The 27,628-nt window shown below is 53.0% G+C and overlaps 1 protein-coding gene across 1 annotated transcript in view; it reads left to right on the top strand.

Annotated features, from left to right (window-relative positions):
* SLC24A4 (solute carrier family 24 member 4) overlaps positions 1-27,628 on the top strand; it is a 137,568-nt gene that overhangs the window by 3,672 nt on the left and 106,268 nt on the right. The gene's annotated exons all lie outside the window — the stretch shown is intronic.

Genomic DNA, 27,628 nt, shown 5'->3' with positions numbered 1-27,628 from the left:
TTGAAAACCTTGAGGAAACTGGGGAATTTTGTCACCAGTGGCCCTTTCACCAAGTTGTCAGAGAAATCATGATCCTTTTGGATCTCCATTTTCTTACCTGTGGAATGGGCAGAACATTTGCCTGCTCTGGGGTCATTAGAAGAATCTGTTAAGTCTCTGCATGGATTAAAAGGACATGGAATGTCCTCATATGTCTTGTGGTTGCCCTCTGTGAGGCCATCTCCCCATTTTACAGGTTACCAAAGGTCTAGGAAGGAGACCCAGTTGTTCAAAGTCACAAATCTCCTGAGTGGCGCTGGTGGCTTTGGAACCCAGGCCTGTGTGATGGAGATGTTTTGTTGGTTCCATGGGTTTGTGAAGGCTGAGGCCATCCCTCCAAGACACTGTGCTATTGTCTACACCATCGACTTCCTTCAGAGGCCTCTGGGGAGGATTTGGGGTGTGTGGGGAGATGAGTGCTTGCAGAGCAGTGCCGGACTCCCTCTGAACCTGGACACTCGTTCCCAAGTGACCTGTCCATCCTGGGGACTAACCTTGCCCAGCACATCTGCTTTCCTGTCCAGGGAGGTGGACATCTGGGCTTCCCTGACTTGTGTTACGGGCGTTGACTTGGAATGGTGAACAGGTGTAAGGCCAGGAACAGCCAGTGTTGGGGCCCATCCTGTCCCTCCAGGGACCTGAATGACTATAATTGGCATTATCCACATGGGGAACATATCATCACTCTGGAGCAAGAATGAGGCTAGGGAGTTTTTGCGTGGGTTCTAGTTCACTGGCACCCTCGTCTTGGGCTAGCTGTGCTCTCCTCCAGGAACTTCTCCCACATGCATATCATATGAGCATGTTGGCTTGGGCTGGACCCAATTTCTAATGCTGGAGATCTCCTGTGCCCCAGTGTGGCCCTGGTGTCTTCAGCACACTGTCTAATCAAAAAATACTCTACGGACTTATAAAGCAGTCTACCCTAGCCTATAGGAAAGCCTGACCGTGTCCCCATTGTGGAGAGAGAAATGGGCAGTATCATTAGCAATGATTAACATCTGTATTATGTTTCATGTTGGCTGTTTCCAGAATAGAGGCTGGGACATAGAAGGGACTCGGTAAACATTGGTCGAATGATGGAATGAAAGTACATTTCGATGTACTGTGTACTTCAGTCCTTACCATGTTTTTGCAAAGACAGGAGCACAAAACTCAGAAGCTAGAGTTGTCTCAAGATCCCTCCATCAGCAGGAGCATCCCTGACTATCTGGCTCCAGATGCCCTGCCCTGCCCACTCCCTGCTCCAGCACCCCGGCTCCTCCCAGGTGGGGGCGGACCCTCCCTTCTGGCTTCTGCAGCCCCTACACATCTGTAGCAAGCTCCTGCTCTGAGGTGTGTCCAGCCCACATTCAGCATGGGCTGGGGAGTATAAGCAGAAACAAGCTGCAGCCCCTGCCATGGAGTGGCTTATGACCAAGTAGAGCAGACAGGATCTCCATGGAGACACTGGGCCATGACCAAGGACCACAGGGGTCCCCTCTCAGCAGCCTAGGAGGCACTTCTGGTGCTGAGAGGTGTGTGTGGGGGGGCTGACCTGATGGAGATCTGTGGAGTTGTGGGTGTAGACAAGGTTGGCCTCCATTGCAGGGACAGGAACTTCCCCAAACTGGATTTAGCCCCAAGGGAAATTACTGCTTAGTAAGAAGTATGGGATCAAAGGTTAGGAGGGGTCCATGACTCAGTTTCTCTCCATTTCTGAACTTGGCTCTTTCAGTGGGGAAGGTGGTTAGCAGAGCTCCAACTTTACATCCCCTCAGACTTGAAATGCAGGGGAAGCATACCTGAGGCCAGGCTGCCCTGCAGGAGCCCTGAGCGGGGGGGCTTGCATTTGGTTGGTGTGGGCACGTGACCACCCTCGTTGCTTGGGCTGGGGGACTGGCTTAGACCTGGGTCCCCGGCTCTGCCCATGGAGTGAGAGAGCGAAGCCACCTCCCACAATTAGGTCTCTGTTACTGTGCAGCGGAGTCTCCCATCTTGGGGCCACTGCGGTGATGAAGGTGCCCAGTCCAGAGCTGTGGTGGACAATGGCATCTGCACAGCCGAGGGAGTTTCCCCACAGGGTGTCACAAGCTCCTGTGTCCTCTGGAGGCTTCGGCCTCGCACTGTCCCCACCAGCCCGAGGGCCCCTGGCGTTCCCAAAGCTCCTCTCCCAGAGGAGTTCTTTAGGGCAGAGGAGAGGAGGGGAATTCGGAGCGTCCCTCTGTCCAAACCCCACCTTCGAGTGGTGCTCAGCAAACTTAGTAAGGGCCTTTGGGCAGGGACCAGCCTCCTAGAGGCGCCTCTGGTTCTGTTGAGAGGAGTAACTTTTGCTTCCTCAAAGCATAAAAAGGAGTGTCTCTGGTCCTCCCGAAAGACTCTGTGGGGGAAGGGGCTCTTCTCCTGGCTTGAACGTCCCCCACGTGGTTGGGGTCCTGGTTTGCGTTCCATCTTAGGTGCCCCGGTCAGCCCCGTTCATCAGGACTTGTGTCATCTTCTCAGGTAACTGTTGTCCGCCAGCCTCAAGGGCACAGTGCTCCTGCCCACGTGCAGTTCACCCCCGGGCTCTGTGGGGATATTTTGAAAGGCCCGGCGCCGCCCTAGGTGTCTGACCTCATTGGTTTGGGGTAGGCCCAGGAATCTTTCAGAGAACTCCCTCGGGGCTTGCCGAGCATGTGTGAGGCAAATAAAAAATATATTTTTTTTAAAAAGAGCCCCCTAGGTGATTCCACCTTGAAGGTAGGTGGTGCTCACCCCCGTGAGCCCTGCTGCCCGGCGTGGAGACATCTCCTGGGAACCTGCTAGGACCCGGAATCTCCAACGCCCCCTCACTAGATTCAAATCTGCATCATGACAAGGTCCCCACCTGATTCACCTGCACACCAAAGGCCAGGAGGTACTTACTGGTCAGCCCACAGCTGGACACTTGGTAGGTGTGCAGTCAAATTTTGAGTGAAAGCTGAGACTCGGTCTAACAGTGATTTTCCTGAACTAGTTTCTTTCTTTTGGGGCTGGGAGAGGATATAGGGCAGCTAAAAAAATAATTGCTTCATGTTTGACCAGTGATGTCTCTGGAAAATTCATAATTACGTCTTCCCCAGAGGTCCGAAGGGATGACCCGGCCCCTAGGCCTTAGGCAAGCTCTGGAAAAGGGAAGCGAGTCCCTGTGAGCAAAGAGCATGAAACAGGGATAAGCGGCAGTGACTCTAAGTCCCTGGGGAACCATCTGCGCTTGAACTGCTATCACAAAATGCCACAGCCTGGGTGGCTTGAACAGATACATGTTTCTCACAGTTCCAGAGAGCGGGAAGTCAAGATGAAGGTGCTGATGGACCTGGTGTCTGGCAAGGGCTCTTTCCCTGGCTGGCAGTTGGCCTCCTCCTTGCTGAGTGCCCACATGGTAGAGAGAGAGAGAGAGAGAGAGAGAGAGAGAGAGAGAGAGAGAGAGAGAGAGAGAGAGAGAGAGAGAGAACACACAAGCTCTCTGGTCTCTCTTCTAAGGGCACTAATCCCACTGTGGGACCCCTACTCTCATGATCTCATTTAGCTCCAATCACCTCCAGAAACTATCACATGGGCATTAGGGCTTGTGTAAGAATTTGGGGGAGCACAGACATTCAGTCCATAGAAGGCACCAGTGAGCTTCTGTGCTGCGATGATTACCAAGACACACAGACCTGGTGGCAGTGTCCCGGAGTGTTTGAAGATGCCGAGGCTGGAACTTGGTACATCTCAACCGTGACCCATGTGGCAAGAGACAAATGCAGATGCCTTAGCCCAGCGCCAACCCTGAAATCAGAAGCAGGGATGGCACCTCCCCAGGGCTGCTTTGGGAGCTTCTGGGGGTCCTGCTCTTTCCATCTAGCTCTCCCGTGGGAGGTTCTTGCTCGTCTCTCCACATCCCAAAGGCTTTCCATGGTTACCAGATGCAAAGTAGCCTCCTCAGTCCCTGGCTGCCCTGGCATCTTGTTTCAGCTGCTTGCAGGTGCCAGTGCCGTCCATTGCTAGAGTATTTGCCTCTTCCAGCTAGGATATGGAGGGTGCCAGCCTTGCTTGCTTTTTAAAAACACGGTATACACTTCAGTTTTCCCATCTGTAAAATGGGATACAGCGCTGATTACTACATCTGCCTCCTAGGGTTGTTCGAATTGCATGAATTGAACAGTGTTTGGCATGTAACACACGCTCAGAGCTTAGCTCTTTCTGTTCTCATAATTTTCTCATCTGTTTCTGCCAGCGCTGATCAAAGCCAGTGGATAATAGGTGCCAAAAAACTATTTGTCAACTGAATTTTGAGGACAAGTTAACAAGTAAACATCTCATCAAACATTTAATTCTTTTCTGGAAACAAACGTCTCTCGGTTTGATGCTTTCTTAATCTTTGGAGAGTCTAGGGTGCTAAAGGGTGCCGTACCTTGTAAAACTTGCTTCTACATAGAAAGCCCATTTTTGTTCCTTGACAGGGATTAATTTGGGCTTTTTTTTTTTGGGGGGGGGGTACCAGGAATTGAACCCAGGGGTATTTAACCACTGACCCACATCCCCAGCCTTTTAAATGTTTATTTAGAGACAGGGTCTCTAAGACCCTGAGATGTTGAGGCTGGCTTCGAACTGACAATCCTCCTGCCTCAGCCTCCAGAGCCGCTGGGATTACAGGTGGGCACCACCATGCCTGGCTTCCCTCCCCTCATTTCTGACTCCCTCTCCCTCCCTTCTCTTTCATTTTCTGTTTGTTTCTCAGAGTCAGAGGTATGGGGCCCTGAGTGCAGAGCGTGGTACTGAGGCTGACTAGGGGGAGAGGAGGCCATGGGGCAGGTCCCCTCGGCCAGGGGTCTCCACAGACGCCCTGAATGGGAGGCAGAGGCACCAAAAGCAGGAGCGATCAGGAGGAGGAGGAGGCAGGACCCAGAGGTGCACAAAGTCCATGGGGTCTGCGGGCGGGGTGTGCCGTGGGTGGTGCGGTGTCAGAAGCGTTGCCGCAGCCGGCTCGCCCGCTTGGGAGACAATCACGCATCTCATGTTTCCAAGTTGTTACGTAAAGGCAGATCTCGAGTTGGAAAAGCAAGAATTGAGCTTAACGCTGGAGGCAGGGAGGTTGCAGTTCCCAGACAGCCGGGGCAGGAGCTCCAGGCTGGGAAGGGGCTTGATTGGGCCAGGCAGCCTCCCAAGAGCCAGGTGGCTCCTCGGAGAAAGTGTCACCAGCCACTTTGGGACAGCAGTAGCCTGACAGAGCCACCCATCTGGCCACAGACGGAGGCTGAGGAAGACAGCAGCCTGTCGTCTTTTCTGTCTCGGGGCTGGAGCGGCCCCGTGATCCCATGGCCTGGGCAGTCGAGGGTGTGGGATCCGGTCTCCACCGCGCCCAGAGCCCACCTGCGGGCGTTTGGGGCTTTCTCCCTCCCTCTCTCCCCGCCTCTCAGCAGAACGAGGTTGCTCTGGCATGCCCAGAGATCACCAGTGTCAGAGGAGGCTTCTGTCGGCCTCTCCTGGAGGTGTTGATGAGGCGTGTGAAGGCAGACATGTGGGTGGAGGCTCCGCTCAACCCTCGCCGGCCTCGTGACCTTGAAGTTACATAATCTGTCTAAGCGCCAGGTTTTCTCTTTTGTAAAGTGAGGGTAGCAGCCCTCCCTCCTGCCACCCCAGCTGCTACGAGCCCCAACCCACATGATGTATGGAAGTACCTGGCTGAGCTGAGAGCGCGTGGTGATCGCCGTCAGTACCGCTGCAGGGCCGACCCAGGACACCCATGCCGGGTACTGTTCTAAGTGTTCTCCATCCATTAACTCCTCACGATGACCCTTTAGGTAGGTGCTATTGTCCTCATTCTGCAGATAAGGAAAAGGAGACCCAGAGAGGTTAAGTTACTAGTCCAAGATTACCCAGCCAACACAAAAATCCAAGTAAGTGTGTGTGGGTTTAATAGAATTTATTTTCTAGAATAGTTTTAGGTTTATGGAAAAAACTAAGCAGAAAATAGAGAGCCCTTCTATCCCCCCGGCTCCATCAGCCTTAGGCTGGTGCATTTGTTACAGTGGATGGGCTAATACTGATACATTGTTATTAAGTAAAATCACAGTTGACATTAGCATTCACTCTCCCTATTGTGGGTTTTGATAGACTTGTATCCATGTTACTGTGTCCTACAGAATAATTTCACCAACTGGAATTCTCCTGTGGAGCCAGGCTTGAAATATCTGGGTATTCTGAATTGTGTCCATATCATGATCCACAATTATTAACAAAGAAGGAGAAAAAAGATGACTTAGAGATGAGAACTTCTGTGGCGAACTCTGGCCTGTCCCTGGGTGTCCCCCCTGAGGAGCAAGGAATGCCTGTTGCCCAGCCAACATTGGTGTGGCTACTCCTTGGTCCGTTCCTCATATCAATTTGTTTGCAATCAAAAGTTCCCCCCCTTATCCAGACTATCGTGGCCATCTGCTAGCATCTCTCCTCCTTGCTGGGCCATCTGCTACCCCCTGACTTGCAGATTCTCCACTCCTGACGGCATGCGGCCTCCTGCTATCCAGAGCGCACCCACTCCACTTGCTCTTGAACTCTGAGGAACGTTTCTCCCTGAGTTAAAAATGGAACTCATTAAGCATTGCCATGTGCCACCCTGGGTGGAAGGGATCCAGCCTCGACTCTGGAAGAGACTCTCGAAGAGTCAGATGCTTGCTGAGGGTTTTGGATTTAACGTTGTCCATTACTGAAGGGCTGTAGAGCATGGTGTTTCACTGAGAAGGAAGAAAAATGCTGTGCTGGCATAATTTGCTGTTTTTCCTAAGAAAGTAGTGGATGTCCCCTTTGGGAGAGAGGCACAGAAGGTCACTGTGTGGCGGAGAGGGGAAGGTGCACCCTACCTGGGAGCTACGCCTTGCTGAGGGGACCCAGGACCAGTTGGCTTCTGCTCCTACAGCTCCCTGCTTCTCATAGTAATTGCCCAAGAAGTCAAATGCAGCCTGCTTTTCCTAAATGGGCACCTGCCCTGCAGTGCCCTAGGCTCTGAGCTGAAAGGGACCCAGTCCCTACTGTCAGGGAACAGGAAATAGAATGGGGGTGGGAAGGGGGAGAGGCAGGCCTGAGCTCAGAGGCACAGCTGCCTGTGTGTGTACCATGGAGGAGGGTCCCCTAAGGCAGGTGCTGGGGAGGAGAGAGGTGGCTCCTGGCAAGGGCGAGGACCTCTGAGCTCGGCCTCAAAGGGTAGTAGTAGCCATGGAGGGACATCTAAGCAGACAGCACTGTGCATTAAAAGTGCTTCCTTAGAAATCGGAGCATCATCTCTGTACCTGGAGGCATGCTTACTAGCAACGGCTGCGTCCTGCTCATTGGTTGTCCAAGGGGAAAGAAAACAAACACCGGCTTCGAGAACCAGGCGCAATAGTGAGTAATTAGGCTTTGGGGATTTATCAAGGAGTCAGCGTGCAGCTCGGGCTATAGCTGAATCAGATTACTTGGATTTTAATTTTTTTTTTAAAGCACAAGGGTCGAGGGCTGTGTCTGGGTTGTGTGGGTACATGCCACCGGCCCAGGATGAAGTTGGCAAACTGGTTCTTGTTGGCTGTGCTGAGCCACAGTTGGGGCAGATGCCCTGTGTTGCAGGGGTGCTTGGTTCTGAGAGAGCCCGTGGCAGATGGCAGTGGTAACAACGCAGGCATCGCCAGTCTTTCCCCTCCGCTGCGAGCTTCTTGAGGGCCAGGCTATGACCCCTTCACCCTTGGTGCTAGTCTTGAGGCCGGGGTCAGACGTCCACTTAGCTTACAGCACGCAGTGCGTGGCTGCCCATAGCCCTCATGCTGTCCATCCAGCAGCCACGCTCCATGAACATGGCTACTGTCTCCCTCACTGTCCCCTCCAGGCTGTCCATGCCTGGGTGGCTTAGCCCACATGGTAGGGAGGAATTGAAAATCGTGGGCTCTTGAGACAATCCTGCCACTTTCCAATCCTGCCTCTACCTTTACTAGTTCCATAACCTTGAACTAGTTTCCTTTCTAACCTAGGGGGAGGGGCAAGGCTTGTTTTATTCCCTGATGGATTCCAAGCTCTGGAACCAGGCCTGGTGCTTGACAAGAGTGTGCATGCCTGAGGGGTGCGCCATGGGTGTACGGTACCTTCCTTCCAGGCCTCTTCCTATCTGAAGCTTATGTTTGCTTGCTATCACTCCTTGGAGGACCAGAGCTGTTGCCTCTGCATGTCTGACCAGGCTGTGCTGGCCCAGGATCCTGGGTGCGTTTGTACTAAATCTGGCACTTTCCATCGGCCATGGGAGACCTGGTGAAGGAGGTCTGGAATGGGGAGGCCAGTCTTGGTACCCTGACAACCTGTGTGGTTTTGTGCAAGTCGCCGACTGTCTGAACCTTGGTTTCCTGGCTGTGGAACGGACATAAGCCTATGGGCTTGGGAGGCTTAAATGCCACATGTGGTGTGGATGATGGCCACATTTGCACAGCGGGGTAGATGCTCACTCTGAAGAACATCCCTGCTTTGTCTTATAAAGAAAGTTGGTTCTGTGGCAGCTTTTTGGACTTGGTCCTCTTTTGAGTGAGATTTGGTGGGAGCATCATGCATGGCTTGTGGAAGGCAAAGATCTCAGTGGCGATGTGTGGCTGGAATAGAAGGCGAAGGGGGTCATTTGGACTGTCTTCGCACATGCTAGTTCTCATGACCCTGCTGTTGGTTACTGCTGCAAATGTCGGACTTTTGATTCCATTCTACATGCCAAGTGCAACGAGCGCTGGGCAGATCCCATGCCAGCTGGTTGGCTCTGCACGGAGATATGTGTTTATTAAAAGAGCCACATATGCGAAGAAAAATGACCTGCTAAGGAGGCCCCCTGGGAGCAGTTCCACAAGCAGGAAGCCATCCTCGGGTTCACTAGGGGACTGCTGGATGCCTGTCGGGCCCATGGGGAAATTAAAACTGACCTTGAGTAGACCCCGCCACTGGAACAGGGAGCTTCTGTTCTCGTCGAGAGGATGGGGTCTACAAAACCATCCTGTAAGGCAAGGGGGAGCGAAGGGCTTCAGTGCTCCTGCTAATTGCGGAGGAGGAAGCTCAGTCCTCCGTGTCCAGGTCACAAAGGGCGTCCCGTAAAAGGTAGCATGGGAGATGATGACGGGGTAGACACAGGTGGCGCTGTTCTCAGGGCTCTGCGCACATTGCCGCCTGATCCTTTTAACAGTGCCTTGGGGTCAGATGGGGTGTCACCATCTCCATTTTACAAAAGCCACCAGCCAGGCACAGAGGGGTTGAATAACTTGTCTACTTTAATAGTCATTTCGGTCTAGAAATGGTAAACATAAGTTTTGTCCATTTCATACAAGGATGACACATGGTATTCTGTCTGTAAGGTCTTATCTATGTAGGTTTGATTACAAGATTATTTTATTGTTTTCTAAATAATGAAAAAACAAACACAAACAACCCAAAACCCTGTCCAAGGTCTCCTAGCTCAGAATTGGCCAAGCAGGGCTTTGCACTTGGGCAGTCTGGCTCCAGAGTCTGCTCTTTGGAGGAAGAAGGTGAAGGGTCCCCTGGGTGAGGGAGCAGAACGGGTGAGCTTGGAGCTTAGGGCATATAGGTGGGTTTGGCTGGTGAGTCGCCTGCAGTGTCATCTGGGACCCAGAGCCTTAAATGCCCAGAGGGTTCACGCTCTACCTGGTAGGCAGTTGGAGATTCTGAGCAGTTGTGTGTTTTTAGGAAGACAGCCCTGCTGACAGTGTGGGTGACTCAGATGGGGATAGATGAGTGTTCTTAGCTTCATGCTTAATAAGCATTTCAGGGCCAAAGAAAGTGAAGAGAGAACAATTAGTAGCTACCACGAAGAGATGTAGGCAGAGGGATGGTCTCCTGCAGGCTGTCAGGGAATGGACGAACAGGCCCAGTCTCGTGGACTTGCAAGGTGGGAGGTAGGAGATGTCAACTCTGATCACAGGGACATCTGAGGTCTGTGGCCCCGCTGTTTTCCAAGATGGGAGCCTGGAAAGTGCATCTTCCTTTCTTCCCCTGTGTGTGGACCCTCGTCCAAGAAGACCCTTCTCCTGAGCACCATGGCTGGGTTTTATCCTCTATCTACCTTCTGAAGTGTGCATCGGACAGACGCTCTTCGGCATCCTTGGCTGGGACATGAGGGGGATGCTAGAAGTAAAGAGAGAATCCCTGTCCCCAGTGAGGCTGCAGGTTGGAAGGACCACATAGGCTTGTAACGGTCACCTGTAGTGGCATGTCCGAATGTCTTCACAAAGTGTGCAGCACCTGAGCCGTGCTTTGTTGCAAGTGAGTATTTGTTGGACAGATGGGGGAGGGTGAGACATTCCTGTACAGTGACCGCAGAGATAGCAGAGCGGGAGTCTCTAGGTCAGTGGTGAGAGAGGCGTTTCCAAAGTTCCACATGCACTGCTTCCTGTCTGGCTTGCCTGAGGCTCCAGGAGTAGGAAAGGGGACTCTCACCTCCAGCACCTCACAGGCAAGCTGGGAGAGGCAGGGAGGGTGTAGGTGTGATGCTCACCTGGAGAAGTGCAGTGGAGGTGGGCTGGGGTGCTCTGACCCTTCAGCTCCTCACCTGTTTGCAGACGTCTGTTCATTACATATATATTTTTTTTTTAGCCAGCATGCTTAGTCCCCATAGGATTGAGCACAGGCATCTGCTATAAGCAACGTCGGAGGCATTTAAACAAAATAATAGGGAAAAGCTTATGACACAGAGCATCACCCAGAGCTTGGGGGTGAAGGGCCGTGACCTTGCTATGGGGATGCCCACCCTAGTCTCATCCTGCAGTTCTTTCTTGCCTCTCCCTGACATGAATCTGCAAGGGGGCAGCGGAGTTCCCTTCCTAAAGGGATCCAGGTAGGGTGATCGCAGGCCAGCCTCCTTCACAGCCTGGTGGCCTTTGTCTCTTTCCCTTTCCTGGGATGGAGTCCCCTGATGTGTGACTGAAATGCCTTCCAATTGCTGAATGAGCTTCCCTACGAAAGTGGCTGACCATCCCGAACCACAGGGGCTTGAACAGCGTGCTAGACCGGGAGCTCTGGCAACAAGGGACACGCCAGCTCACAAGACACGGAGGAGACCCCAAATGGGGTCACCATGCTGAAAGGACTTCAGCCTGGAGAAGCCCATTTCCAGAGAGAAAGAGAAGCTCCCCAGAAACCTGCAGGAGCATTGGTAAAGGCAATTAATGGGTCAGGTAGAGTGGTTTATAAGCAAGATTAGAGAAGCTAAGCGGTGCTGCTTATTACCTGGGCCTCCGGGAAGGACTGTAGGAAGGGCCACTGCAGGTGTCGGGCAGCGAGTCCCCTGGCCATGCGGGGCTGACCCTCGGGAATCCACAGTACAGGGCACATCTCCGCTCAGGGCCTCCAAGATGAAGCCTCGCACCCTCAGTCAGCTCCCCAGGAAGCTGCAGGGCGTCCCCTTGCCTAGGATGTTTCAGTTACCAGGGGGCTTACTAGGGGAGATGTGCTGGCTGCGGACGGGCTGGCTGCACCTTTGCATCTTCTCATTCTTTAATTTCTGGGCGACACTTCTGTGGGCCTCGGAGCGGGCACGCCCTTGAGAGAATTGCTCTGAAATTCCTTTGATCATTTGATCCTTGCTCCTGTTTTCCTTAGCTGGCAAAATTCCCAAGTAGCTGAATGTGACAAGTAGCTAAATGACTTGTGGGCTCTGGGCGGCCCACATGCGTTAGGAGGAGGAAAGGCGAGGCGGGGCCACGGTGCCTGATTGGCGGACCAGACACACTGGGCAGAGCGCACCGCCGCTTCCACGGCCCTGAGCTCTCCGTGAGCGCGTCCGATCTCCACGAGCAGCCCCCCTGGAGCTCTGAGCAGCGTCTCCGTCACTCATGTCACATGATCACCGGGTCCTGTTAGAGTGCAGGCACAGGAGGTCCAGTTCTGGGCCTGAGGGTTCTAACAAGCTCCTGGTGCTGACAGTGCTGCCTGTCAGGAGGCCACACTTTGAATTGTGACGGCGATGAACCTGCCCGACCTGGGTTTGGGTCCCAGCTCAGCTAGTGAGCTATGTGGCCTTGGGCAAGTTACTTGACCTCCTAGAGACTCAGTTTCTCCAGCAATGAAATGGGATCACAGGACATAACTGGCGGGGTCCTGACGTGAGACCATGCCCGCTGGCTGCCTAGTGTTGTGACCCATGTCAGGGACAGAAATCTGAGAGAGCTGGGACCAACTCTCAGAGCTTGGCGCAGCATTCCCCAAGCCTCTTCAAGGAGCGCTGCTCCACAGGTGGTCTTCCCATCCCCTCCTCCCCTGCTCGAAAGCCTGATAAATGACTTTGGGGGAGACTACGGACTTGGCCTCTCTCGGAGGCAGATTGGATCACAGTGATGAATTCAAGGTTCTGAGAGGTTCGGCGGCTAAGAAAACTTTAAACTTCAAAAGTGATTTTTAAAACCACAGGAGCTTATTGTTATGGTTTGAATATGAGGTTTCCCCCCAAAACTCCCATGTGATTCAATGCTAAGATGTTCAGAAGTAAAATGATCAGGTTATGAGAGATGTGACCTAATCAGTGTCTAATCCACTAATATGGATTAACTGGTTGGTACCTGTAGGCAGGTAGGGTGTGACAGGAGGAGGTAGGTACCTGGGGGTGTGCTTTTGGGTGTGTGTTTTTTGGGGGGAGTACTTTGCATTGAACTCGGAGTCACTCAACCACTGAACCACATCTTAAGCCTTTTTTTATATTTTATTTAGAGACAGGAGCTCACTGAATTGCTTAGGGCCTTGCTCATTTGCTGAGGCTGGGTTTGAACTCGTGATCCTCCTGCCTCAACCTCCTGAGCAGCTGGGATTATAGGCATGTGCCACCACACCCGGCTTGGGGTATGTATTTTGTCCCTGGTGAGCAGAGCCCTCTCTCTGCTTCCTGATGCCTGATCCTGAGCTGCTTTCCTCCTTCACACCCTTCTGCCATGATATTCTGCCTCACCCAAAGCAGTCTAATTGGCCATCTATGGACTGAGATCTCTGAAACCCTGAGCCAAATAAACTTCCTCCTCTAATTGTTCTTGTCAGGGCTTTGGTCACAGTGATGAAAGAGCTGACTAAAACACATATGTAATATGACATTTGCCTTCTTAACCATTTTTAGGTGTGAGTTCAGTGGCATTAAGTTCGTTCACGGTCTCTTGTAGCTGTCCCCGCCACCCTAGAACACTTTCATCTTTGCAAACTGCAGTTCTGCACCCATTCAGCACCCACTCCCTCGGCCCCTGGAAACCACTTCTACTTTCTGTCTCTATGAACTTGACCACTCCAGCCCCTCCTAATGTGGAATCACGCAGTGTGTGTTCTTTTGTGCCTGACTTCCACTTAGCATGGTGTCCCCAAAGCCCACCCACGTTGAAGCACGCGTCAGAATCACCTGGGTTTTCAGGACTGAATGGCATCCCATTGTACGTAGAGACCACGTTCTCTTTTCCAACCTTTGATGAACCTTGGTGGTCTCTAACTTTTTGGTGCCATGAACATGGATGTGCAATTGTCTGTCTGAGCTTGTGACTTTTGTAAACTTAGTATTTGCTACATTTTTTGGGGGGAGGGTGAGTGATTAAAAAAATATTAAACTCTCCAATCACTATGTCAACCCTCCATGTTATAGTAGAGAGAACATCAAGGTCCTCAGCTGAGGTTTTCAGCCCTGTGCATCAGAATCACCCAGGGAACGTCACAAACATGTCAGTGCCCAGGTCCCACCCTGAGCCAATTAGATCAGGATCTCTAAGGTTGGGACCTGGGCAGAGGTGTCCACACTCCTAGATGAGTGTAGTGGGCAGCCAGGGTTGAGAGATGCCAGTTGGAGATGTGCCAAGAGTCACTTCCAGTGGCAGTGCAGGGCCAGGTCAGGAACTCAGGGCTCTTGAGTCCCAGGACACCACACACTGCAGCCCTGAGTCACCCTGCCCCAGATCAGCCCCCGGTGCTGATGGAGACCCACCAGGACTCAGGGAGGAGAGAATGGCTTGGTGAGGGCAAGGGGTTTGCCTGTGACGGCAGTGACCTTGGCCTCGGCTCCTGTAAGTCCACCCCTGCGGACAGATGTCTGTTTGTCCACCTCTGCTGGGAGGCTGGAGAAGGTCCTGCGTACACGGGGTGAACGCAGCCAGGAGGCAGGTCTGGCACACGGAAGCACCGGCAGAGCTGATTCAGATTAGAAGGAGTCTTTCTCATTTTGAGGACAAGTTTTTGATGACGGGGACACTAAGCACACCACAGTGTGAGTGTGTCTCATCCGGGATGATCACTGTTGCTTCTCCTCGTCGCTTGGAGATGGAGAGGTGTCCCTGCCTTGGCACACCCAGCCACCCTGCCCTGGCTCCTGGACGGCACCTCTCCCTTGAAGCAGAGATTCGCCTCCGTGTGGTTTGACCTCAGGAGCCACTGTGTAGTGGTCTGCGGGCCTGTCTGGCAGTCTCGATGGCCTCATCCCACTTTGGTTTGATATGTAAGAGTGCAGGGGAGTGACTTCAAAGCATTTAAATTACTATTTTTAAAGCAGACGATGGACCTCGGAAAACAAGCCGAAAGTCTGTTTTTACTCCAAATGAAGTCTCCTGGCTGGCTCCTGTCTGTCCTGGAGTGTAAGATCCTGAGGTCTTCTTCAAGGAAACCATCAGCCGCCAAGCAGCCAGCTTGGAGATTTGGATGATGGTGCGCCACATCCTTTGGGTGCTTCCTTGGGGCAACGCTCCAGGAGAATCTGAGCAGCTTGCAGGAGCGGGGTTAGAGAACCTGTGTCAACTGAGCCCACGTTTCCCTTCAAACCTCGGAACCAGGCCCCAGCCAAGCAGTAGAACCAGGGACCTGAAAGTCCCCCTCTGGTCGGGTACACCCAGCCGCAGTGTCGTGGGTGGTGGGCTCCCCCACTCTCTCTGCTCGGAGAGTCTGACAGACATGGATTGAGCCAACTTGCAGAGCCACCCCCAGTGGCATGCAGTACCTAGTCGAAGCAGTAAACAGCAGCGAAGATGAGGGTTTGCTTCTTGACCATTTTCCCCTTTCAAAGACTTTTTGACTGGGGCTGGGGTTCCGTGGTGGGGCTCTTGCCTGGCATGCGGGAGGTCCTAGGTTCAATCCCCAGCACTGCCAAAATAATGTGAATGGACGGTCCTCAGTATGCAGACCCGAGAGCTGGTTGGCGTCCCTCTCGTGCCTCAGGCATGCTGGCCTTCTCACCAGCGGCCACTAAGCTGGGGTGAAAACCGTCAGGAGGGGTGGACGGTGCAGCAGGGTCGCTTGCTTCTGGGTCTGTGAGCATCAGTCAGGATCCTGCCTGGGTGGGTCGCGCTCTGACGTCTGAGCGCTGTGGGTGTCAGGATTGCTCATCGGGCCACCAGCGCTGCCCCATGGAGCTGTGACCACTGTCTTGCTCTGCCGTGTGACTGCCGGCCTGGCTCATCTGCCTCGACACTGCAGTTTCCCATTCTTACGTTTTCATGGTAGATGTCAGTGAAGCAGCAAGTGGCTGTCGCAACCCTGGAAGTGACGGGGCAGGCTCGCGCCCACTGTTTGCCGGGTGGGGTTTGCTTGCTGCTGTCTGTTCCTCCTCCCCCTCCGCAGGCTCATCTTGGGACTTGCCCTCTGGGCGCGCGCTGTCATCAAGTGGTGGCGCCCTGAGATTCCTTTCCAGGAGAAGTTGGCAGAAGGAGTCCTTCGCAGACTGATGAGCAGTCCCGTCAGTCTCCAGAGGGTTGAATCATGGTCCTGTTCACCTTGAGCTCCTCCTGGAGGCCGGAGTTCCCACCAGCTTCTCCCTGCCCGCCGGGTCGGGTCGGTTGGGTTCTCCGTTCCTACCCCTCCTTGAAGTCCGCTCAGGCATCTGCTCGCTTGTTTATTTACTCATTCGCTTATTTATCAAGAACTCCAAGAGCCTGTGATGTGAGAAGCCCTCTGCCAAGTGCAGATAATGGAACAGGGCTCACCCCGAGGAGCGCTCGGCATGGGGAGGAGGAGACGTGGATCTAAAACGGGTGGGCAAGGTCACGCGCAGGCACAGGCCCACCCCGGTGGGAACCAGGTCTCGGTTCTGTAGACTCACTCGCCCGCCAAACAGGCATGACCTCAGTGCCCACTATGGGTCAGGCACCCCAGGCGCTATGTTTGAGGCTCCTCAAGTATGATCCGGCAGGGATGGCGGACTATGAAGTGCCAGACACTCTAGGGACAGAGAGATGCACAGAGTCACATGTGTGGGTGGCAGATGGGGCCTGTCATGGTCACAAGTTTTCCTTGAGGCCTCCATGGAGCTCTTGGTCTTGAAGGTCGGCTAACCTTTGACCCTACGGATGGAGGGAGCCAGGGTCCAAGGCCCTGAGGCCCTGAGGCCCTGAGGCTGGACTTTCCATGGTGACCTGCATTATCATTGGCATTCGCTTACTCCCACCTCTTCCTGGGTAGGTGGGGTGTGACTTGCATTAGAAGGCATTCCATCTGGTGACATTGGACGTGGACTGGCAGATGGTTTGGCCAGTGGCATGTGAGCAGACAGGACTTACACTGTGAGCAGAAGCTTTGGAAGCCACATGTGTTCCTGCCTCTCTTGCTCTTTCCCCTTTTCCATAAGGATGCTGCATCCAAGACAGCACTGACCCTTCTCCCTGGACTGTAGAATGGGAAGACAGGAGACACCATCCTTTGATTACCAAGTTGTGAAGCAAGTGAGAAACATCTCTCCCTTTGGGAGTTGATGTTTAGTGGAGAACAGAGAAGGAAATAAGTGTGTATTGTACTCTCTGATAGTTTTTGGACTTGTTTGTTACTGCAGCATAAGCTAGCCAGAGCTGGCTGATACAGTCTCTCGGCAGCCGACTTGGGTGGCTTGCTCATGCACAGTGTGAGAGTCATTTAGGAGAGAGAGGTCTTCTTGCAGGTCTTCTTGGATGACAACAAGCTTCTCTCATGCAGCCCAGGTGTCTGGATCTCTTATGGAGGCAGTTGAAGTTGGGTTAGTGAGTTGTGACCCTGGTGCGTGTGCTGCTGGCGTGGAGGCTCGGCCCCACTGCACTTCCTGGCAGTGACCTCGGGTAAGTTCCTTGTGAACCTCACTGTGCCTCAGGTGGGTTCTCTTAGGGCTGATGTTGTGGGGGGCTATTTATGGAGTGCACCTACTAGGCCAGGCTTTATTTCAGACAGTGGTGAACAAACCTGGGAGTTGATGTTTTAATGGAGAATAGAGAAACAAACACACAAGTCTGTAAAGCTGTGGTCGGGTGGTACATACCGTGAGGAACGCTATTGTGGGATAAGGAGGTGATGACCAGGATGTGCAGCTTTCTGGAGCAGACAGCAGACCACAGGGACTTTGCACAGCCTGTTTTTGGCCAAGGAGGCATGTGTTTCTCCATTCTGGAAGCAGCTAGGTGGCCCGTGGGACTGGAATGGAGCAAGTCCATGGAAATCGTTCCTTTTTCTGTTCAGGAAATCGAAGGCTTCTGCTTCCGTTCTGAGCTCGGTCTGCCAAGCAAACATGGCACTCCGGACAATGATGTGAGAATAGGAAGGACTAAGGCCTGGGATGGGTTTTGGAGCCTCAGGTTTTCCATCTGTAAACTGGGAAGGGTCTCGCTACCTCTCCGGATGTCGTGGGATAAATACAAGCCCCCGTGAGCCTCAGGAGAGGGTGATGGGAGGTCAAGAGAGGAAGTGCCTCTCCCAGACAGCATAGTGGGGTGAACTCTGAGGTCAGAGGGAGTGACCATGGTTGTCGTGGCGACCACCTGGACACCGGGAGGGGCCTTGCTCAGCTGTGGCTTGTGTTGCCACCACGACTGGCCGCAGTTTCACTAGGAAGGGGAGGTGGTCGCCACAGCTGCGCTCGTTGGCATTTGGAGCTCGGTCTGTGGTTTGCAATCTTGGCTGCTCCTTGGAGTCACCTGGGGAGCTTTTAAAAATGCTGATGCCTAGGCCATCCCCAGACCCCGTGATCCTGGGCGTGGACCCAGGCCGCGGTGTGTGGTGGGGGCGGTGTGGCCTCCCTTCTCTGGAAGATCCTCTGAGACATGGGGCTAGTGCGAGAGTGGCCTGAGAGTGAGTCCCAGGATCCCCTCAGCTACGCCGTACCCCTCTCCTATGGCTCGCTTGTGCAGTAGGGTGTGACATTATTTTTAACTTCCTAAAAAAGTGTCATAAAAATGAGAGTGATTTACAATTGGCCTTCTTGACTACTAAAGACGGTAAAAACAGGCTTTTCAATGGTTCTGACATAGCCTCCTATTTCTTAGCCAATGTGTTGAAGGAAATCAGTGTGATACCTTCTGGTCCCAGCCAGTGTCCCATACTGGGCTTGTTATATAATTTGTGTGCAGTGAAATGTGCTGAACCTTTCAGAGCCCAAAGTACCAGAAGACTCGTGTGTGTCAGTTCTTGGCATGAAACCTCACTAATGGCAAAAAGTGGAGTCAGGAACACTGAAGTTTCAAGGCAAAATAGCAGGCAGGGAGACATGATGCTTCTTATTGTTCATATCATTTCCCTTATTGCTTTGGCTGCCAGGAAACTCAAAGGTGTTCAATGTTCGACTGTCTTTGAAGTTTTTTAAAAATGTAATTATTCATTCCTATCCCACCATTACGTCTCCAAACTGTTACTCAACTTTTGACCTTTTACTCTGATTCCAAACCTTTTTGGAAACATTTGGGTCATAAAATACTTTTAAAGAAAATAATCATGCCTTGTGCCTAAATATCTGATTGAAAAAGAGTTGTTATTCAAAATAACAGGTGAGATATTGAAGCACCTTTTCTCACCCCGACGTCCCTGAGCGAGGGTGCAGCTGCAGAGCCGGCAAGCCTTGCTCAGGAGGTGAGACGATGTGGTGGAGGGAGCCAGGTGCGGGGTTTGCTGAGGGTGTGAACTTGGCAGGTTTTAATCTCCTCAAGCCTCAGTTTCCTTATTAACGAGATGGAGACGATCCCAGCTTTGCAGACTAATTGTGCAGATGGGATGAGCCAGGCGTGCGAGGCACTTGGCACGGTGCCTGGTACTCTGCCAGCACCAGCATAATAGTATTTTTATAATGAATGTTGCTGTGCATCGGGGGTCAACAGACTCTTTTCATAGAGATAGTAAATACGTCGGCCTCCGTGGGCCTTGTGGTCTCTGTGGCAACTGCTCAGCTCTGCGGAATCTGTAACAGAAAGTGTTACAATAAAACTTGATTAACACCGGGGAGTGGTTTGCTGACCCCCTTTCCAGGTCACAAAGTGAGTTGTCAGTTTCTCAATTCCTAGTCCCTGGGCCTCCCTTTGGACCCACAGTGCACACCCTCAAGAAATTGAGACTGCACAGTAATTACTTTTGTGCTCTTTTTGTCTTCGTTTTCTGGGTTAATTTATTTTCCCCCAGATCCTCACCAGGGCAAGGTTTCATGGTGGGAAATCGGAAACAGTCAGCACGCCCACCTATTTTCCCTGAGCCTAATCTTCTGATGTGCATGGAGAAGATCCTTTTGAAGCCGAGTGTGCGAAGGCCCCCTTTGGTGAAGGCACTTTGGAGCCCAGGGACCAAGGGGTGGAGCCCGAGTCTTGTCGCGGTTGGAACATTGGTTACCGAGGATGCTTCCCGAGAGTGAAAACTGAACTCGGGATGGAAACCGGGCTTGGCCTCAGGCGTTCCTGCTGACTGTGGCGTCTGATCGCAGAGTCATGCTGCAGGGTCCAGGAGAGTCACGAAATAAACCATCCCAAGGCAGAAGGGAAGGTGGCGGAAGCGCTGTGCCCGCAGGCCGGAGGCTGACAGAGCCTCGCTCTTCACCCCTCCCCGTCCCCGCCCCCGCCCAGGTGTTTGGCCTTTCTTGGGTGGACAGGGCATTTTGGTTTAAAGTATTTATTTCAGACTAAACTTTTTGAGATAATTACGGATTCGTACTCAGTTGTAAGGATCGGTACAGAGATTCCACGCACCCTTGACCTTGCTTCCCTGAGGGCGACGTTTGAGAGACCCTGGTGTCCTATCCCAGCTACAGCGCTGACCTGCATACAGTCGGGTTACAGAACACTTCCTTCACCTCCAGGACCCCTCATGTCACCATTGGTAGTTGGAAATGTGGACTTCTGGGGGCGTCCGACCGGGTGGCCCACCAGCAGAGTGCTCCGCCCTTTCTCAGATGCTACCTGGGGCTAAAGTCTCCTTTCCGATGGCAGAAGGTCTCCTCTTTAATGGGGGCTCAAAGAGGTGTGGGGCTGATTGTCTTCCTAAGTGACCCTTCTCGTGGGTTTGAGGATGAGCACCTCATGGGTCCCACTTGCCACTTGACCTGGCAGATGTTGTGCCAGAAGGAATCCCCTGCAGCCCACCGTGCCGATCTTCTTGCCTTGGATCAGTCTGCTTCAGAGGAGACTTGGCGGGAGTTCTGCAGAGCGCCTTCCTATACTCGGCTGCAGCTTATGGATGTGTGGAAGCGATTCAGGTCCCCATCCCTAGACAGTGTGGAGTAACAGCGGTTGCTAACGGGTATACCTGGTGGGTCACGGGCAGGAGCTAGGAGTGGCGGGCCAGGGTGAGCTGCCCCAGCAACCTGGCTGCCAGGTTCTGTGGGAAGCAAGGGGTCAGCCAGACAGTGCCTCACACTGATGGACGACCTTCGGCAGGACAACGAAGCCCCAGCACTCCGTCCTTCCAGCTGTCCCAAGCACAATTTACAGGAAGGGTCGACTCAGGAGAGAACCAATAATGCCACATATCAGGGCTCCTTGAGCCTCAGTCAGGATCAGGAAACAGAGCATCCAAACCAACCACCTCACCCAGGACCATTGTGGCAGCCCCAGCTGCCATCCCTGAGGACAAGGATTCTCTCCCCAGTCACCCAAGGTGGGGATGACTGCTAATGTACCTCAGCCTAGCCTCATGTCCTGAATGACATCGTGTCGCTGGGAATCCATTTAGGACTTTCAGTATGCTAATTACCAAGTCCACTGATTTATCAGCAAACCCGAATGAATGTGCAGATTAGCAGAGTACCCGGTGTTGCTGGGAAATCTGAGTTTGGAGTTCTGTCAAACCTCATGCTAACTTACTACCTACAAAGGACTGAAAGTCAGTCCCCCCACCCCACAAATTCATTATGTTGAAACCCTACTCCCCAATGTCCTGGTATTTGGGATGCAATTAGGTCATGCGGGTGGGGCCCTGGAGGATGGGTTAGGGCCCTGTGAGGAGCCACCTTCACTATGTGAGGATACAAGAAGTGAGCAGTCTGCCTTCCCAGAACCCAGCCACACGGAACTCTCCAGAATGGGAAGAAATGTATTTTTGTCATTTATAAGCTAACAATCTGTGGCACTTCATTCTCTGAACCCAAATCACAATACCACCCCTGGTGTGCAAAATCCTGGTCAGGGCAGTGAACCAACCCTGTCCCTAGGGCTTATCCCAAAGTGCACAGACCCCTTTATCGTGTCTGTGAGGAAAGCCCAGTGCACATCCCAGTCGTCCTAAAAGTGGTTGGCGGGACATGCGGGCTTCACAGTGCCAGCTGTAGGCCCTGGAGGTTTTCCCGGGGCTCTGTGTCACCACCTGTGAAGTGGGGATATAAGACCTACCCCAAGGTCCGCTGTTAGAGGCCTACAGAAGTCAGCCGCTGCTGTCGGTAATTAAAAAAAAACGCCACTCAGCTCTCTTCTCTCTCTTGCGTTCCTAGAGGATGGACCCAGGGCCTCACACATGCTGGGCGAGCATCTACCACTTGAGTTATTTCCATAGACCTTTTAAAAAAATATATTTTGAGACAGGGTCTCGCTGCGTTGCCCAGGCTGACCTTGAACTTGTGATCCTCCTGCCTCAGCCTCCTGAGCAGCTGGGATTCCAGGTGGCTGCCTTTGCACCCGGCTGCTCAGCTTTCTCGCCTCCATTGGTGTCAGACAGATGTGCCCCTAGGGCCATCCTGAGCGGTCCCTTCTCTGGCTGGAAGCACCTGGGCTTAGTTTTCATTAGGGAGATGCTGGTCAGCATGGCAGGTGTTGGGGGTGAACCCGAGGAAGCAGGGAACTCATGGTTGAGACCCTGCTGTCTGATCAGCATGATTACGGGTGGCTGTGAACTTGAGTCCTTATCCCCAGGGGAGAGAGGGGGTCTGCCAGGAGAGAGGGACCTTGAGCAAGAAGCTGACAGTCAGAGAGGCACTGTATATAAGTGAAGGAGTAATTAGAATGTACAATGGGTGTGACCTGTTGCAGGAGAGCTACCCAAAGCAGGGACATAGACTAGGAAGAGTTACTAGGTGGAGAGCAATGGAAGAGGCAGGTACAAAGGTCCTGGGGCAGGAGAGGCTGTGGTATGTTACAGCAACACAGTTGGCCATATTTGGACTAGAGCAATGCGGGAAGAGATGGCAGATGAGGCCACGAGGTTACAGGGACTGGAGTAGGACCTTACAGCCCAGGGGACAGAATCGACTTTAAACCTTCCTGGTTTCTACATGCCATTAGAACAGGTTCTGTTTCCGACTCTGGCTGTCGCATGTGGGGTGCCGTCTTCATTCTGAGTGAGGGGTCAGGGCCCAGCTATGTTGGAGGCCAGAGGTGGTCCCAAGACTCACTTGCTCGCCGACCCTGTTCTCTATCACCAAAGGGGAGGTGACAGCTGATGTCTGAGGTCCCTTCCAGCTTACATCAGAGCAGGTTAGAGTTGAGAGGGATTTCCCTGACACCCCCCCACCTCCGCCGACCAAGAACACTTAAGGAAGGAGTCAAGGTTGCCTGCTGACTTAAAAGAGAAGTCCTCATTTAAGAAATGTCGTCGGCATCTGTGGATTAAGTCCAGGTGCTTGATGCTGTGATACTGGTTGGGAGCCCCACGTTTCGATCTGGATTTCCTGGTGGTGCTTTTAAGATGACCCTGGAGAGGAACCACAGTTCAGGATCAGGCATTATAAAAACCTTAAGTCCTGCATAGCTAATATATTTATATGATTCAAAAAAATTTAAGAACTGATATAATTTAAAAAATCAAAAAATTTTCAAAGCTGATATAATAAAAGTTCTCCCTCTCCCAGCGTCCCACAGTGACCCAGCCCCTTCCTCACGGGAAACACTTTATGAGCGTTCGCACATACAGGTTGGCAACCCTGGCATGGAAATTTGACATCCAAGATGCTCTGAAATCGGAAAATGTTTAAGTATCGATACAACCCTCAGAAAGTGTTGAATTGTGGAGCATTTTGAATATTGGACTCTCTGGTTAGGGACGCTGAAACAGTAATATCTATGCAGATATTGCAAAACCAAGAACTCCAAAATCGGAAATACTTCTGGTCCTGAACACTTTGGATCAGGGTTGCTGGCCCTGCATATCCACAGAACCGGGCCAGGCGATGACTCAGGTCTCATGCTACCATTGGGAACATAGCCTACACATTTTTCTGGACCACTTTCCTGGCTGCAGGAGGCCCAGATCATTAATCAAAAGTGCCCCCTCCTTTAATCTGCTACATAGTATTAAGTTGTAGGAATGGGCTGCAATCTGTTTAACGGGTTCCACAGGGACCTGTGTCCATTTGGGTGGTGGCGGTAGGAATGGAGGATAGAGAACAACGTTGCAGTGAACAGCTGGAAACAGAACTGCTGCATCAGAGGGTGTGCAAATCTGTCACCTCAACAAGCTGATGCAAAGTTTGTACCCGTGGGCACCCTCGTCTCACCAGCCCCGGGATCACACTCGCTGCCTGTGCAGTCTGCCCAGGGGGATGGTGGTATCTCCACCGGTGATGGGAAAACCCGGCGGCTCTCTTAGCCAGCGACAGCAGCTGGCTCTGGCACTGTGCCAGCACATCGTGGCTCTGCACTCTCCGGGCAGCATGCAGGAAGCTGGCTCGAGGGCTGTGGGCAGGTGCAGGCAGGCCAGGTGGAACTGAGCTCTGATCTGCTGCAGGGTCACAGCTGCTTAAAGGATCCTGAAGCCACCAGGCCCCTCCCTGGCTGAGCTGCACTTACCTTTGGGGAATGTGACCATGACAATCCCCTTTCTGACGTCAAGCCCAAAGAGAGTGCAACTGATTAGATGTCTGCAGAGAAAAAGCACACGCACAGTAGTGACCTGAGAGGGACCGTAAATGACAAAGCTTCGGCAGGTCCCGGGGATTGAGGATGTGGGACTGGACGCAGTGGAGCTGTGGTGGTCTCCCTGGATCTGTTACACTCCTCCCCAGCTCCCCTCCCTGCGCCTCGCCTGCCTGCTGGCCCAGGTGTGCTGCTCTCGGTGTGGCTACACATCCTTGAGGATCTCCCGCTAAGCCAGAACCCTTCATCACTGACTCAGTCCTGGGAGGCACTTTACAGGCTGAATGGATCTCTCAGATGCCTGGGGAGTGTTCCAGGTTTTCAGGGTAATTGCAGGTGGGGTGTTTGCTTGTGCTAGACTGAATGGAGCCGCGTACTTTGCATCTTAATGATATTTCTACCCCAAGGACGTTAGTTGGGTAATGACGCTCTCCGTTCGCTATTGGGACAGCATTTCTCAGTTACTTGAAACTTGGGCCATTTCATCAATGAAGACCAACTTCCTTGGAGCAGTAACATTAGAGGCCCCTGGCGGGACTGCGCACAGTTAAGATCTAGGGAGAACAACCTGTAAAGTCAATAATAACAGCCCAGGAAGTGGGTTGTAAGAAAGAATCAGATATCTTTTTTTTTTTTTTTTTTTTTTTTTTTGAGAACAGAAATTGACCAGCTTAATTAACTTTCACTTGGGAAATTTAACTCTGAAAAATAACTGTTGCTTTTGGGACCTGAGATGTTGGTACATCCATGTTCACAGCAGCTTGATCCCTAGTAGCTGAACGGTGGAAGCACCTCAGGTGCCTCTCAGTGGACAAACAGGTGTGGAATAGACGAACGCGGGAGTGTCCCTGAGCCCTGAGTAGCAAGGACACGTGGACACATGCCCCAACACAGATGGGCTTGGCGGACGTTATGCCAAGTGCAATGAGCAACTCCTGAAAAGACAAATGGTGTTTATTTCCACTTACACGGAGCACCCTGAGCAGCGCATTCACGGGTGTGGGGGCCGGAGGGAGGTGAGAACGGGGGTGTGTGAGGGGTGCAGAGGCCCCGCTGGGAAGAGGAGAGTCCCGGGGGTGGATGGTGGGCATTGGCACAACACTGTGAATGCACCTAATGCCACAAGGCTGTACGCTGGTCTTACCAACTTCAGAAAAATGAGAAATCGGTGTCGCGTCTCAAAACTGTGCCCAGCAGAGGACGCCTGTTTCCAGCCGTCCTGGGCGGCCTTTGGTGGAGCGAGCTAAGTGGAAGCTGCTCTTGCCGACAGGACCCCTTCCAGCGCCAGCAGCAGTGGCAGTGGGCACTTCTGTCACGGAGTCACCGTCTGAGGACGCGCTGGGGGTGGGCTTGCTCTTTGGGGATGCTTTGCCAAGAAGTGTGGGGTGAAGTGTGACAGTCGGTTCTTTTCTGTGCCAAACAAATTCTCCTCCTAGGACAATGGTCCAGCCCTGGCTGGAGGGCTTAAGGGGGGACCGTCGTGTAGGGAACTGGAGAGGAGGGGATCCTCCAGGGAGGCCAGTTAAGCGCGTGCAGCTGGGACAGGCTTTATTTTCCTCGGTCTGAAGAGCAAATGGCAGTGGCCCGTCATGAAACATGTTTGTTTTCGTTAAGGTGACCCCGGCGAGGATGGCTCTGGTGCCCGTGGGGCCGGCCGGCCCAGCACTCATGCTGAACTCTCGCTCCATGGACTCACCGGCTCTTGCCGAGCCCCACCTATTCTGGGGGCTGGTGTGCAGGAGGGGAGCTGCCTGGGGCCACCCCGGGCGCTGCATGGCTCCCTGTTACTGATGGTGGCTGGTGAGCTCCAGACTCGATACCCACTGGCCCTCTGGACACCTCCTCTTGGGCATCCTGTAGCATCCCCAACTTAACACGGCCCTCGAGGAACCCCTCATGTCCTCCTGCACCCTCCCCCTTCCTGGCCAGCCTGGCCATCTCGGCCTCATCACCCGCTGTCCAGATAGTACACACGAGCTCTCCTCCTGTCCCTCTGCCCGTCTGGCCCCATCTGCAGGAGCTGCTCCCAGGGCTTCTTGTGGGCCTGGCACAGAACCTCGAAAAGTGCTTCCTGCATTCCTTCTGCGTGCAAGCTCATGGGGGAGGGCTCCTCACGCCCTCTAGAATGTCATTCAATGCTGCGCACGTGGATGAGTGCACAACACAGGTTACGGACCTGCCACCAGTGGGCACCCGCACAGGGGCCTCGGGTTAGGGAGCAGCCTAGCTTGGCCCTGCACAGCTGCCCTGCTGCCCCCACCCCCCTGCTCAGCTCCCTGTCTACCCCAGAGACCACGGTCCCACCTGGAAGTAGCCCACACCTGTGTTTCTGAAACCAGGTAAAGCTAGTGGGCTCTTACCTTTAAAAACCCTTTACGTGAGTGCAGTTGGACTGAAATGCCAGCACACGCCTGTTTTCCTGCTGGCACTGTGAGTCTTGTTCCTGGTCTCCTGGTGGCTGTAGCTCGTGTTCACTTGGACTTTCTCATCAATGGAACTGGGCCGTTCCTCCGCTTGCATGTTGGTGTTTGGATGCTTGTTTCCTGGGCTCCCATGAGCCTCCTCCTCCGTGGCCAGGTTCACACCTGCTTGTTTCTGTTGAGTGACACAAACCAACAGAACTGCCAGCCCTACTGCCCAGCAGCTTCCCGGGCATCGCTACCAGCCCACGTTACCTGAATCATATCCGTGGCTTCTAGTACCTCTAGAGCACCAGAAGTCGCAATGGTAACCGTGTTGGCCGATTACGGTGGCAGATGCCTGAAGAAACCAATTTAGAATAGGAAAGATTCATTTGGGCTCATGGCTTAGAGGTTTCGGTCCCTGGTCGGCCGGCCCCGTTGCTCTGGGCCTGAGGTGAGGCAGAACATAATGGCGGAAGGGCAGGGCAGAAGAAGGCTGCTCAGCTCATGGCAGCCAGGAAGCTCACAGAGGAGGAGGGGTCTGAGACGAGAAACGTCCTTCCAGGACACCCCCCACCCAGCGACCTACCTCCTCCAGCCACGCCCCACCCCCAGCAGGCCATTCAGCTGTCCCTGGATCATCCCCTGATGAGGTCAGAGCCCCCCATCCAGTCGTCCCCAAAGCCCACCTCCCGACCCTGCTGCTCCGGGGACCAAGCCTTCCACCCATAAGGCTCTAGGGACGTTCCAGATTGAACCGTCAAGTGATCCTTTTAAATGGTGTCTCTCCAGGCTGTGTGTCATCCGTCGTGGTTCCCCTTCCTTGATTTCTTTTAGGTTTTTAAAAATTTACTTGACTTAAAAAACTGATCCATAGTCCTTGTTCCTGTTGTGGACACAATGCTAACCCAGGACGCGTGCCAGTGGGACGCTCAGACCCGTGCCCCAGTCTTTCCGTCTCCCTACCCCTCGATCTTCTTCCCTCCCTGTTTTCTCATAGGATCCGCCACCGTCTCCCCAGCTCATTGCGGTTGGTTGTGCTCTTAAGCCAAGTGCCTCTTTCTATCTTTTACTTACTTTTCTGGTTCTTTGTCCTGTTGATTCATAGACATTTCTGTGTTTTCAATACCAATTCTTTGATTTTTGCTATGAGCATCTCCCAGTCTGTGGCTGGCCTTTTTTCTCTTAATGGTGTCTTTT

This window comes from Sciurus vulgaris, assembly GCF_902686455.1.
Source record: "Sciurus vulgaris genome assembly, chromosome: 2".
Taxonomy (NCBI): Eukaryota; Metazoa; Chordata; class Mammalia; order Rodentia; family Sciuridae; genus Sciurus; species Sciurus vulgaris.
Note: the sequence above shows the minus strand (reverse complement) of the source record. Positions and strands in the feature narration are given on the sequence as shown.